Consider the following 13,362-nt stretch of genomic DNA (forward strand, 5'->3'; position numbering starts at 1 on the left):
CTCAGCCCTCCTCCCCAGGCTCCTCCTCCAGAGCACACTCCCTCCTCCCATCTGCACAGGGCCAACCATCTTCTGCCTGTCCAGAACAGCACCAAGCGTTTCAGTCAGCAGATTAGGTCGTCAGCAGGTTAAGACGGGTCTCAGGCTGAGTTGCCTCTGTCAAGCGTCTTTGATCACAAACAATGGGAATCAAAGCTGGCTGACTTGAGGCAAAGGGGCGTGGCTTGGAGGCCTGTTGGGTCGCTCCTGGGGGGCCCCAGAGCCTGGAAGGCAGGGCTTGAAACAGCAGATCAGGGCCCAGGATGCTCACCGGGCTTCCTGCTGCAGGGGCGCACTCTGCCCGCGGCCCTGCCACACACACACACACACACTGCATGCCCAGAGTGTACGGGTGTGAGTGAGCTCTGCAAGGGCCTTCCCTCTGTCACTCTGTGAGAGGGTCAGGGAGTGTCCGGCCGCGTCCTTGGGCCCTGGGCCAGCCCCTGGCTGGAGGGAGCCACAGGCTCTGATTGACAGTTGCCCGAAGAATTCACCCAGTGCTGGAGAATTCCTTAAAAGGAAATACAGTTGTTGCTTAGGAAGGGGAAAGTATTGCCTGGTGGTCAAACATTAAATCAGAGAAAACACACGTCCACAGAGACCTCTTGTGGATTTGAAGCAGGCGAGGGGGGAAGTCCGACACGAGCCTGCAGCAACCTGTGTGTGAGGGACCCCGGACACCCTCGGTCTTGGTTCCCAATTGCTTTCTTGCCCGAAACACTGAGAGGCCCCTGGGGGTGAAATCAGATGATATCAGTGATTTCCAAGGTGCAAAAGGAGGGGCCTGGACCCTTGTCCGGAGTCATACTTTATGGCCACTTGCTGTGCAGCCTTGGACGAGCTATCTCACCTCTCTGGTCTCAGTATTTCAGGTACAAAATGGAGGCTTTTGCTTGATATACAGGGAAATATTCTCAAGGCAAGGATGCTGAAGTGGTTTGCCATCCCTTCTCCAGTGGACCGCATTTTGTCAGAACTCTCCACCATGACCCGTCCGTCTTGGGTGCCCAGTACCGTGTGGCTCAGTTCCATTAAGTTACACAAAGCTGGGACCCATGTGATCAGTTCGGTTAGCTTTCTGTGAGTGTGGTTTTCATTCTGTCTGCTCTCTGATGGATGAGGATAAGAGGCCTGTGCAGGCTTCCCAATGGGAGAGACTGGCTGTGGGGAAAACTGGGTCTTGCTCTGGTGGGCAGGGCCTTGCTCTGAGTTCTGAGTTCAGTCGCTCAGTCGTGTCCGACTCTTTGCAACCCCATGAATTGCAGCACACCAGGCCTCCCTGTCCATCACCAATTCCCGGAGTTCACCCAAACTCACGTCCATCAGGTCAGTGATGCCATCCAGCCATCTCATCCTCTGCCGTCCCCTTCTCCTCCTGCCCCCAATCCCTCCCAGCATCAGGGTCTTTTCCAATGAGTCAACTCTTCACATGAGGTGACCAAAGTACTGGAGTTTCAGCCTCAGCATCAGTCCTTTCAATGAACACCCAGGACTGGTCTCCTTTAGGATGGACTGGTTGGATCTCCTTGCAGTACAAGGGACTCTCAAGAGTCTTCTCCAACACCACAGTTCAAAAGCATCAATTCTTCACTGCTCAGCTTTCTTTATAGTCCAACTCTCACATCCATACGTGATAACTGGAAAAACTATAGCCTTGACTAGATGGACCTTTTTTGGCAAAGTGATGCCTCTGCTTTTTAATACGCTGTCTAGGTTGGTCATAACTTTCCTTTCAAGGAGTAAGAGTCTTTTAATTTCATGGCTGCAATCACCATCTGCAGTGATTTTGGAGCCCCCCCAAAATAAGGTCTGACACTGTTTCCACTGTTTCCCCATCTATTTCCCATGAAGTGATGGGACCAGATGCCATGATCTTCGTTTTCTGAATGTTGAGCTTTAAGCCAACTTTTTCACTCTCCTCTTTCACTTTCATCAAGAGGCTTTTGAGTTCTTCTTCACTTTCTGCCATAAGGGTGGTATCGTCTGCATATCTAAGGTTATTGATATTTCTCCCAGCAATCTTGATTCCAGCTTGTGCTTCCTCCAGCCCAGAGTTTCTCATGATGTACTCTGCATATAAGTTAAATAACCAGGGTGAAAATATACAGCCTTGACGTACTCCTTTTCCTATTTGGAACCAGTCTGTTGTTCCATGTCCAGTTGTAACTCTTGCTTCCTGACCTGCGTACAGGTTTCTCAAGAGGCAGGTCAGGTGGTCTGGGATTCCCATCTCTTTCAGGATTTTCCACAGTTTATTGTGATCCACACAGTCAAAGGCTTTGGCATAGTCAATAAAGCAGAAATAGATGTTTTTCTGGAACTCTCTTGCTTTTTCGATGCTCCAGCAGATGTTGGCAATTTGATCTGTGGTTCCTCTGCCTTTTCTAAAACCAGCTTGAACATCAGGAAGTTCACGGTTCACAGATTGCTGAAGCCTGGCTTGGAGAATTTTGAGCATTACTTTACTAGCATGTGAGATGAGTGCAGTAGTGCGGTAGTTTGAGCATTCTTTGGCATTGCCTTTCTTTGGGATTGGAATGAAAACTGACCTTTTCCAGTCCTGTGGCCACTGCTGAGTTTTCCAAATTTGCTGGCATATTGAGAGCAGAACTTTCACAGCGTCATCTTCCAGGATTTGAAATAGCTCAACTGGAATTCCATCACCTCCACTAGCTTTGTTCATAGTGATGCTTTCTAAGGCCCACTTGACTTCACATTCCAGGATGTCTGGCTCTAGGTGAGTGATCACAGCATCGTGATTATCTTGGTCGTGAAGACCTTTTTTGTACAGTTCTTCTGTGTATTCTTGCCATCTCTTCTTAATATCTTCTGCTTCTGTTAAGTCCATACCATTTCTGTTCTTTATCGAGCCCATCTTTTTATGAAATGTTCCCTTGGTATCTAATTTTCTTGAAGAGATCTCTAGTCTTCCCCATTCTGTTGTTTTCCTCTATTTCTTTGCATTGATCGCTGAGGAAGGCTTTCTTATCTCTTGCTATTCTTTGGAACTCTGCATTCAGATGCTTATATCTTTCCTTTTCTCCTTTGCTTTTCATTTCTCTTCTTTTCACAGCTATTTGTAAGGCCTCCCCAGACAGCCATTTTGCTTTTCTGCATTTCTTTTCTATGGGGATGGTCTTGATCCCTGTCTCCTGTACAGTGTCATGAACCTTGGTCCATAGTTCATCAGGCACTCTATCTATCGGATCTAGGCCCTTAAATCTATTTCTCACTTCCAGTGTATAATCATAAGGGCCTTGCTCAGTGAATCCTTAATCCAGTTTTCTGCTGATGGGTGGGGCTATGCTCCCTCCCTGTAGTTTGGCCTGAGGCTGAACTGTGGAGGGGTAATGGTGACCTCCTCCAAAAGGACTTATGCCAGCAGCCGTGCCTCCTAGAACTGCTGCTGCCAGTACCCCAAGCCCGCAGCAGGCCACTTTGTCAGCAAAGGTCCGTCTAGTCAAAGCTATGGTTCTTCCAGTGGCCATGTGTGGATGTGAGAGGTGGGCCATAAAGAAGGCTGAGCACCAAAGAATAGATGCTTTTCAACTGAGGTGTTGGAGAAGACTCTTGAGAGTCACTTGGACAGCAAGGAAATAAAGCCAGTCAATCCTAAAGGAAATCAACCATGAATATCCATTGGAAAGACTGATGCTGAAGCTCCAATACTTTGGCCACCTGATGCGAAGAGCTGACTCGTTAGAAAAGACCCTGATGCTGGCAAAGATTGAGGGCAGGAGGAGAAGGGGATGACAGAGGATGAGATGGTTGGATGGCGTCACTGACTCAATGGACATGAATGTGAGCAAACTCCGGGAGATGATGAAGGACAGGGAAGCCTGGTGTGCTGCAGTCCATGGAGTCACAAAGAGTCGGACATGACTAAGCAACTGAACAACAGCATGTACATTTAACAATGGGTATGGTAACACGATTTCATAAGACACAGGTTCTCAGCCATGTGGTATTTACAAAGGCAATTTGGGGGATTTCCCTGGTTATCCAGTGGCTAAGAAACCAAGTCCCTGTGCAGGGGGCCCTGGTTCAGTCCCTGACTGGGGGCCTAGATCTCACATTCCACAGCTAGGAGCTTACATGCCACAACTAAAAATCCCGCAGCCAAGACCCGGAGCAGCTAAATAAACATGAAAACAACAACAGCTACAGAAACACAGAGGGATTTGGAGAGGAGAGTTGATGCTATTTTATGAGCGGAAGTCACTGTATGTGGTCCACAGGATTCCCCAGACCAGAATACTGGAGTGGGCCGGGACTGAACCCAGGTCTCCCGCACTGCAGGCGGATTCTTTACGAGCTGGGCCCCCAAGGGAAACTGTTTGATAAATCATAGTAATACTATGTCTCGCAGGTAAAGCATTCACCGTGTGTCTAGCACTGATGGGTCAGCACTCGCACATGTCAGTTCATGTAACCTTCACAGTCCTTCTGTGAAGCACAAATTTATTACCTCCCTGTTACTGGTGAGGAAGCTGAAGCACAGAGAGGTCAAGCAACTTGCTCAAGAACACAGAGCCTGCAGTCCAAGAGCTGACTCAGACCCCGGGGTCTGTGCCCTTCACAAGCCTCTCCGATCAAAACCAGCCAGTTAAAAACCGACCAGGAAAAACAATGGTATGGTTTAGAAGAGCTGTGTGCCGTGACCCCTCTCCACCCCCCATGCCCCGCAGACCGCCTGGCACTGTCATACACACACAGCACTTTCTGCAGTTACTCAGCCGTTACTGGGTTTTCCAGCCTGAGCACAACCGAGACTTCATCTGCCTTCAAAGTCCAAGTTCAGCTCTAGGGCAGTGGCATCTATTTCAAGAGAAGTTTAAAAAAAGTGTTTTTTTGTTTTTTTTTTCAAATAAAGATGCACTTGTGTGACCCACCGCGGTTCCTGGCGGGCAGAGCCCGTTTCACCTGCGCTGAGAGTGGCCCCGGCGGAGTGCTTGCAGCGTGCGCATCTTTAACTGCTCCATTAACCAGATTAGTCTGCTGGAGCGTTCTCCTTCACCGCTGAGTGCAAATCTCATTACAGCCACTGGGCCCGGTTACTAATTGCTGACATTCTGGACCTGCCAGATGCACTTGAAGTGGGTGGCGTGTGGGTGGGACCCTGCATGCTCATCTTAGTGGATTGGATTGTACCTGATGGCCTCTCCCAGTAGGCCTGCCCTGGTTCCTGAATACATAGCAAAACGAGCCCTCCACAGAATGACTTTCTGAGGATGACCTTGGAGACCATCTGGGCCCACCGTTACCCGGACCCGCAGGCTGGTGTGGAGGGGACCGGAGCCAGGACGTGCTGTCGGCAGGCTGGGGGCAGGGCCCCCGGTCCCTGACCCGGGATCCTCCGTGGGTGTCCCTGATTGAGCTACGGCCACGCACTGACACTGCAGCTTCGCCGTGTCTGTGGACCACGTGCTCTGCATTGAATGTCTTTCTTGACGATCACCTGTGTTTTAAACTTCATTTATTTTCAAGGCTTCTCTAAATAGAAAATGAACTGTGTGCCGTGCTTAGTTGCTCCGTCGTGTCCAGCTCTTTGGGACCCCATGGACTATAGCTCGCCAGGCTCCTCTGTCCATGGGATTCTCCAGGCAAGAACACTGGAGTGGGTTGCCACGCCTTCCTGCAGGGGATCTTCCTGACCCAGGGATCGAACCCAGGTCTTCCGCACTGCAGGCGGATTCTTTACCACCTGAGCCACCAGGGAAGGAACACTTGCCACAGAGTTGAGGACCCTGCAAATAAGATGGATGAAGACAAAGCCAAGGGGTAACTTCCAGATGTGTGGCTGCCTTTATCAGAAAGGAAGGTGAGTGACGATGGGGAGAGATCCAAACGCGTGGAGGCCTGACGGGCTTTCCTCAGAAAGACGAAGACCTGAAGGGGCTTTCCCACAGTGCGGCTGAGCGGCGCGCAGTCTGTCTGTGAACACCCACGTCCATCCTCCCCAGGACCCTCTGGCCGCGCCAGGCTGCAGGAGAGGAGAGGACAAGGGACGTGGACAGACGAGTCCCAGGGTCTGCTTCCGCCTCCCGCGCGCGGACGTGGGAAATGGGCCGGTTTCCTCGGCTGTGATGTCGCACCTGTCAGTTCACCTCCCTGTCTTGATTCCAGCTGATGCAACTTTCGGGGGATCCACACTAAAGGGGTTAAAATCCCACTGTTTTGTCCTCCCTTCGTGACCCCCAGTGGTCAAGAAAAGGCAGGCGCGTGCCTTGACCATCACACCGCCCTGCGGGTTTCACCACCGCCAGCAGCACTGACAGCAGTGTCCTCGTGAAGGGTCGCGGCGGCTGAGGCACCTCAGCAGCCCTCCTGTGCACACACATGTCAGGACTTGGATGTACATTTAACACACAGCAGCCCTTTCTCAGGGCTTCCCTTGTAGCTCAGTGGGTAAAAAATCTGCCTGCAGTGCAGGAGACCTGGGTTCGATTCCTGGGTTGGGAAGATCCCCTGGAGAAGGAAATGGCAACCCACTTCAGTGTTCTTATCTGGAGAATCCCAGCGATGGCAGAGCTTGGTGGGCTGCCGTCTATGGGGTCGCACAGAGTCGGACCCGACTGGAGCGACTTAGCAGCAGCAGCCAGTATCCTTGCTTGCAAAATCTCATGGACACAGGAGCCTGGTGAGCTGCAATCCATGGGGTCAAGAAGAGTTGGGCACGACTGAGTAACTAACACTTACTTTCTCAGCAGCAGGGAGCGTTCATGGCCCCATGTCTCCTACGAACAAAAAATTTATGAAGAAGGAACTTCAGACTATGGGGAAAATAAAGAAAGGCGGTCAAGGCAGAAATGATGTGAGGAAATTTTAAAACACATTTCCATAAGACAGAACAACAGAACCAACATCCCCTGTCATAGGAAGAGCAGGAACACTTAACGACATTTTCAGTTATGGCATCGGGTAACTAGTGTGACCGTTTTAATTATATCCTATTAACCTCTTCTGCCATTTGTAAACGTTTTTCATAAATAGCACATACAGTAGAAAACGTTACCTTTTCCCTCCCTTCACCCACATTCTCAGCGATTTTAAAAAAGGTTTAGGCTTCCAGTTTAAGACGGCGGCGTGGAAGCACGTGGACCCTCCCCTCCTGTGAGAGCACCAACACTGCAGCCAGCTGCTGAAGAACCGTCGACAAGAGAATGCCGGAACCCACCCACAGCAGACACCCCACACCCAGGACGCAGCAAGGCAGTAGGAGAGGTGTGATAAAATCAAATCCCTGTGGAGGCGTGGGTCGGCAGGGGTCCCCAAAGGGGCAGGACGCTGGCAGCAGCAGTCCTGGACGATCCTCCTTGGCGTAAGTCCTCTGGAGGTCAACGTTAACCCTACCGTAGAGGCTCTAGACCCTAGGGCTGGGTCAAACAACTAGGGTTTGAGCCATCAGCAGATAATTGGGTTAAAGCTTTACTGACCAAGGCCCTGCCCACCAGAGCAAGACCCAGTTTTTCCCATCAGGAAGCTCTTAGCCTCTTGGCCTCCTCCATCAGAGGGCAGACAGAAGAAGCAAGAAGTACAATCCCACAGTGGCTAAAATAAAACCACATTAGAGAGCATTCTTTACGATGCAAAAGCAGACAGTCACGTACCAGATGAAGGGACAAGGTAAAACCCCCCAAAACAACTAAATGAAGTGGAGATAAGCAACCTTCCAGAAAAAGAATTCAGAACAACGATAGCGAAGGATCTGGGGAAAACAATGGAGAAGATGCAAGAAATGTGTACCAAAAGCTTAGGAGAACTAAAGAACAAACGAACAGAGATGAATAACACACTAGAAGGAATCAGCAGCAGAATAACGGAGGCCAGAGAACAGATCAGTGACCCGGAGGACAGAACGGTGGAAATCCCTGCCACAGAGTGAAATACAGAAAAAAGAACGAAAAGAAATGAAAGCAGCCTAAGACCAAGAAAGACCTCTGGGCCAACATTAAATGCACTGGTATTCACAAAAGGGTCTCAGAGGAGAAGAAGGAAGGACCTGAGGAAATCTTTGAAGAGGTAAGAGCTGAAAACGTCCCTAACGTGGGAAAGGAAATAGTCACCCAAGTCCAGGAAGCAGAGAGAGCCCCACGCAGGATAAACCCAAGGAGGAACACACCGAGACCCATAGTAATCAAAGTGACAAAAATTAAAGACAAAGGAAATAAAACTAAAAGCAACAAAGGGAAACGGACCGATGACATACAAGGGAACTCCCATCAGGCCATCAGCTGATTCCTCAACAGAAACTCTACGAGTCAGAAGGAAACGGCATGATAGATCTAAAGTGATGAAAGGGAAAAACCTACAATCAAGAATACTCAACCCAGCAAGACTCTTTCAGATTCAATGGAGAAATCAAAAAACTTTCCAGACAAGCAAAAGTTAAAAGAATTCAGCACCACCAAACCAGCTTTACAACAAATACTAAAGGAACTTCTCTTGGCAGGAAACACAAGAGAAGGAAAAGACCTACAGAAAAAACCCGAGACAATTAAGAAAATGGTCACAGGATCATACATATTGATAATTACCTTAAATGTGAATGGATTAAATTCACCAACCAAAAAACCATAGACTGGCGGGTGAAAACATGTGCCAGTATGCACTCCGACTTAGCACATCACTCTGCTTGACCCCCAAATTGTATGTAATTATTTTGTATTGTTAAGTTTGTCATGTTCCCATTATGCTTTGCAACTGTAATTATCTTCTGGTTTTTGGTCTGGCTTTTGATTGAGAAAACTGATAAACATCTTTTACTATAGTGATTTTGCAGCTGTTCCTCATTTGATACCCTTGTATCACGACTGGTCAACGGAAATCTACATCACCAAAACTCTGATTTAATAGATAAACCTGTAGTCACTTTTTAAAATTCAGGTGCATATCAGAATTATCTCAGAATTTTTTGCAAAATGCAAATGACCAGGTATTGCTTTTTTTTCTCCAGAGCTCCAGATCTGTTCCTAATGACCAGCCATGTTTAAAAATACCTGGACGATACGATCATCTTTTACTTTTATCGAGTTTGTTTTGCTTTTTCTATTTTATATTTGCTTTCTAATTTCTCCATCTCTTTTTCTCTTATGTTCTTGCTCAAGCTTTTATCAAGCGTAGTAGAAAACCTTTTGTATACATATACATAAATAGTACGTATAATATATATATTATAGAAAACTTAAGAATTTTTGCCTAACTAAAAAATTTATGACATTTTGATTCCACTTGTTTGACTTAGTATGAATAGAATGCTAAATTTCTAAATTAAAGAAATAGATACAAACAAGCAACAAAGGTTTGTAGCCCAAGGAGCTACAGTCAATGTCTTGTAATAACCTGTAATGGAAAATAACCTCAAAAATAATAAATGTCACCTTGCTGCTAAGTCACTTCAGTCATGTCCAACTCTGTGCGACCCCATAGACGGCAGCCCACCAGGCTCCCCCGTCGCTGGGATTCTACAGGGAAGAACACTGGAGTGGGGTGCCATTTCCTTCTCCAACTGTGGACCTAAAACACTGCAAGTCAACTATACTTCATAAAATATGCATCTATGAAGGAAAAAACTTTAGATAGAGAAAAAATAAAAGAGGTTTAGACTTGGAACCATTGAACCCACGTTTCAGGCTCCACTGTGTTGCAAGGAAGAGAGAGGAAGCTGTGAGAGTTGAAGAGGCAGATATAATGGGGAACCAGTTGTATCACAGAACTTATGTCACCCCAGAAATTATGGCTTAAAGCAGCTGCCAGTCATTGAGCTTGTGACTCCAGACTGTCCCGGCCAGGCTCCCCCAGGCACATGGGCAGCCGAAGGTCAGCTGGGCATAGCTGCTGGTGAGCTGGCAGCCTCCTCCACACGCCTTGTCCTCCCTGCTCTGTGACACTCCCTCCTGGAGCTGCCCGAGCTGGTCAACACAGCAGCGGGAAGCGAGAGGGAGGGGAAGGGGAGGCCCCTGGGAGCGGGCACAGCGCTATTTCCACCGCATTCTATTGGGCACAGCAGCTCGTGGAGCCGGTCCAATGCAGGGCAGGGGAGCAGGGCTGCGTGTGTCGAGAAGAGCTGCAGTTACAGTGCAGATGGCATGGGGACCGAGCGGCCTCCACCGGGGCTGTTGGTGCCACAAACCCTCACGCCCACCGAGGACAAGTTTCTTGGGCTGTGTCCTGGGCACCCACACCCGGCAGTTGGTCCTGCCTCTTTAAGGAGCCCCTAGACATTCAGTTACTCTCCGTCCCCTTTGGCCCCCCTGCCTACTTCCTCCCTTCCTCCGGCAGATGTTTCCAGCTTTTTCCGCCCTCCTCAGACCTCAGGGGTGTGTCTGGAAGGTCAGACAGGAGCCTGCAGGGCCGTTACCTCTGGGGGCAACAGTGGGAAGGAGGCCTGCCCTTCCCTGATAACTTGTTGGTTCTCATCAGCATTTTAAAAATAGTTCTATTTATCATTTCTGGTTGTACTGGGCCTTCGTTGCTGTGCGGGCTTTTCTCTGGTTGTGGAGTGAAGGCCTCTCCTCGTAGGGGCTTCTCTTGTCGCGGAGCACAGGCTCCGAGGCGCTGGCGTGTGCGGTCTTCCCGGATCAGGGGTGCACCCAGGTCTCCTGCACTGGCAGGCAGGGTTTGTATCCCTGAGCCACCAGGGAAGCCCACGTTGGCTCTTTTCACACATGACCATGTGTGCCTCAACTTAGAAATGGTGAGACATTAGAGTGGAAGGTACTGAGTCCTTGACCTTCACTATGTGCTCCATTCAGCCCCCATGAACCACCTGCCCCAAGTCGTGTGACCGAGGTCAGCGCCGCTGAGCTCTGAGTCCAGGCTGCCAGGCCCTGAGTCGTCGACTTCACCCCTGCTGCACTGCCTCTGGTTCGCTGAAAACATCCCGAAGCTGTTCTCCACCCGCCACCTCACCCGTGTTCCACTCACTTCCTAGCTCAGCTCAGGCTGTCTTCTGCCCTGATTACCCGTGAGCTGGGTTCTCTCCAGGCGCGCACGTGACCTCCTCGTGGTCAGGTCTGCTGGTCACGCGTCGGGCCTCTTGGTTGACTCCTGGACGGTGGTGTCAGACTCTGCTGGCCCTCTCCCCTCGCAGCACCTTCGGATTCCCGTGAGATGATCCCTGTGGCAGCCCACGCCACTGTTCTTGCCTGGAGAATCCCACAGACAGAGGAGCCTGGCAGGCTACAGCCCATGGGGTCGCAAAAGAGTCAGACACAACTGAGTGACTGAACAACAGCAAGATTCATGCCATCGGAGTCCCAGCAAGAGAGGAGAGAAGATGCTGGGGTTGAAAAAAATAAAGGCTGAAAACGCGCTGGATTCACCAAGAGACAGAAAGGTGCACGTCCGAGAAGCTCAACAAACTTCAGATGATACGCACTTGGAGAAATCCAGGCTAAGACACTTTCTCAGCAAACTTCTAAGAACTGAAGGCAAAAGGCCGGCCAGCAGTGGGAGAGATGACGTGCGCGTGTGAGTGAAGCACAGCTCGAACAGCAGTGGATATCGCCTCAGATTCCACGAGGACAGAGGAGAGTGGATGCCCTGTTTCAAGTGCTGGAAGACGAGAACTGTGAACCGGAATCTGACATCCAGCAACATACCCTTCAGGAATGAGGGAGAATCAAGACATCTTCAAATGAAGGGATGTTAATAGAATTTTTTTTCCCCAGAAGACCTATGGGGAATGGCTCATAGGTCTTTGAGCCATTCTTTGAGTATAGCCACTCAAAGAATGGCTACAGCAAGTTCTCTAAACAGAAACAAAATGATTTAAAAAAAAAAAAAAAAAAGATCCCTGGACTACCAGGAAGGGATACAGAATATGGTGAGCAAAAATGTGAGGAAATAAAATAGGTTTTACTTTTCCTCTTGAGTTTCCTAAATGATATCTGACGAGCAAAGCAAAACTCCTAACAGTCTGATGTGGTTCTCGGTGTATGTAGAGGAAATACTTGACGATTGTAGTATAAACGGGGGAGAGTGGATGGACATCAGGAGACGTTAGGTTTCTATATTTCAGTAAAACTGGTAAATGACAGCAGCCTTGATCCGTGTGTGTGTGAGTGTGTGCATCTATGTGTGTATACACACGTGTATATCCAGTCTTGGAGCAACCGCTGAGAGTTTATACAGAGACCTCAAACACAGTATAGACAAGTAAAAATGGAATTATAAAAAGATCCTGTTCCAGTAACACACAGGAGGGCACGAAAAAAGACAGCAAAACGAAAAGCAGAGACAACGGAAAACAAGTTAGCAGTCCTTTCAGTAAATGCTCTAAGTACACCAATTGGAAAACAGAGATAAGCAGACTTCTGTTTTGTTGTTGTTGTTGGCTGCGTGGCATGTGGGACCTGAATTCCCTGACCAGGGTTTGAACCTGCACCAGCTGCATTGGAAGGGCAGAGCCTTAACCGGTAGACCACCGAGCAAACAGTGACAGGCTGTGTTTTCCGGGCCTCCAGAAATCACTGCAGATGGTGACTGCAGCCATGAAACTAAAACATGCCTGCTCCTTGGAAGAAAAGCTATGACACACCTAGACAGCGTATTAAAAAGCAGAGACATCACTTTGCTGACAAAGGTCCGTGTAGGCAAAGCTTTAGTTTTCCCGTAGTCACCTACAGGTATGAGAGTTGGATCATAAAGGAGGCTGAGGCCCGAAGAATTAATTCTTTCAAAGTGTGGTGTTGGAGAAGATCGTCGAGAGTCCCTTGGACTGCAAGGAGACCCAACCAGTCAGTCCTAAAGGAAATCAACCCTGAATATTCATTTGGGGGACTGATGATGAAGCTCCAGTACTTTGGCCACCTGATACAAAGAGCCGAGTCATTTGAAAAGACCCTGATGCTGGTAAAGATTGAGGGCAGGAGGAGAAGGGGACAACAGAGGATGAGACAGTTGGATGGCATTGCTGACTCAATGGACATGAGTTTGAACAGACTCCAGGATTGGGGGACAGGGAGGCCTGGCGTGCTGCAGTCCATGGGGTCGCAAAGAGTCGGACATGACTGAGCAACTGAACAACAACCAGGGAAGTTCCCAAAAGGATTTATTTTGAAATGACTCAACTCTTGCCTTTAAGAAACTCACTTAAAATGTAACGACAGTCTACACGGAAAATCCCAAGACAGCTACAAAAACAAGCAAACAACAACAAACACCCCCTGAATCTAATGCGCGAGTTCAGCAAGGCCAAAGGACGCAGCGTCGACACCCAGAGCTCAGCTGTATCTCCAGTCACTGGAAGTGAACACACAGAAACCAAAATTTAAAATACATTTAATTTTAACTTTAATACATTTACAATTATTTGAAAAA

The sequence above is a fragment of the Bos grunniens genome, chromosome 22 (genome assembly GCF_055505025.1).
Source record: "Bos grunniens cultivar Pamir isolate PY7600 chromosome 22, Bosgru_T2T1.0, whole genome shotgun sequence".
Taxonomy (NCBI): Eukaryota; Metazoa; Chordata; class Mammalia; order Artiodactyla; family Bovidae; genus Bos; species Bos grunniens.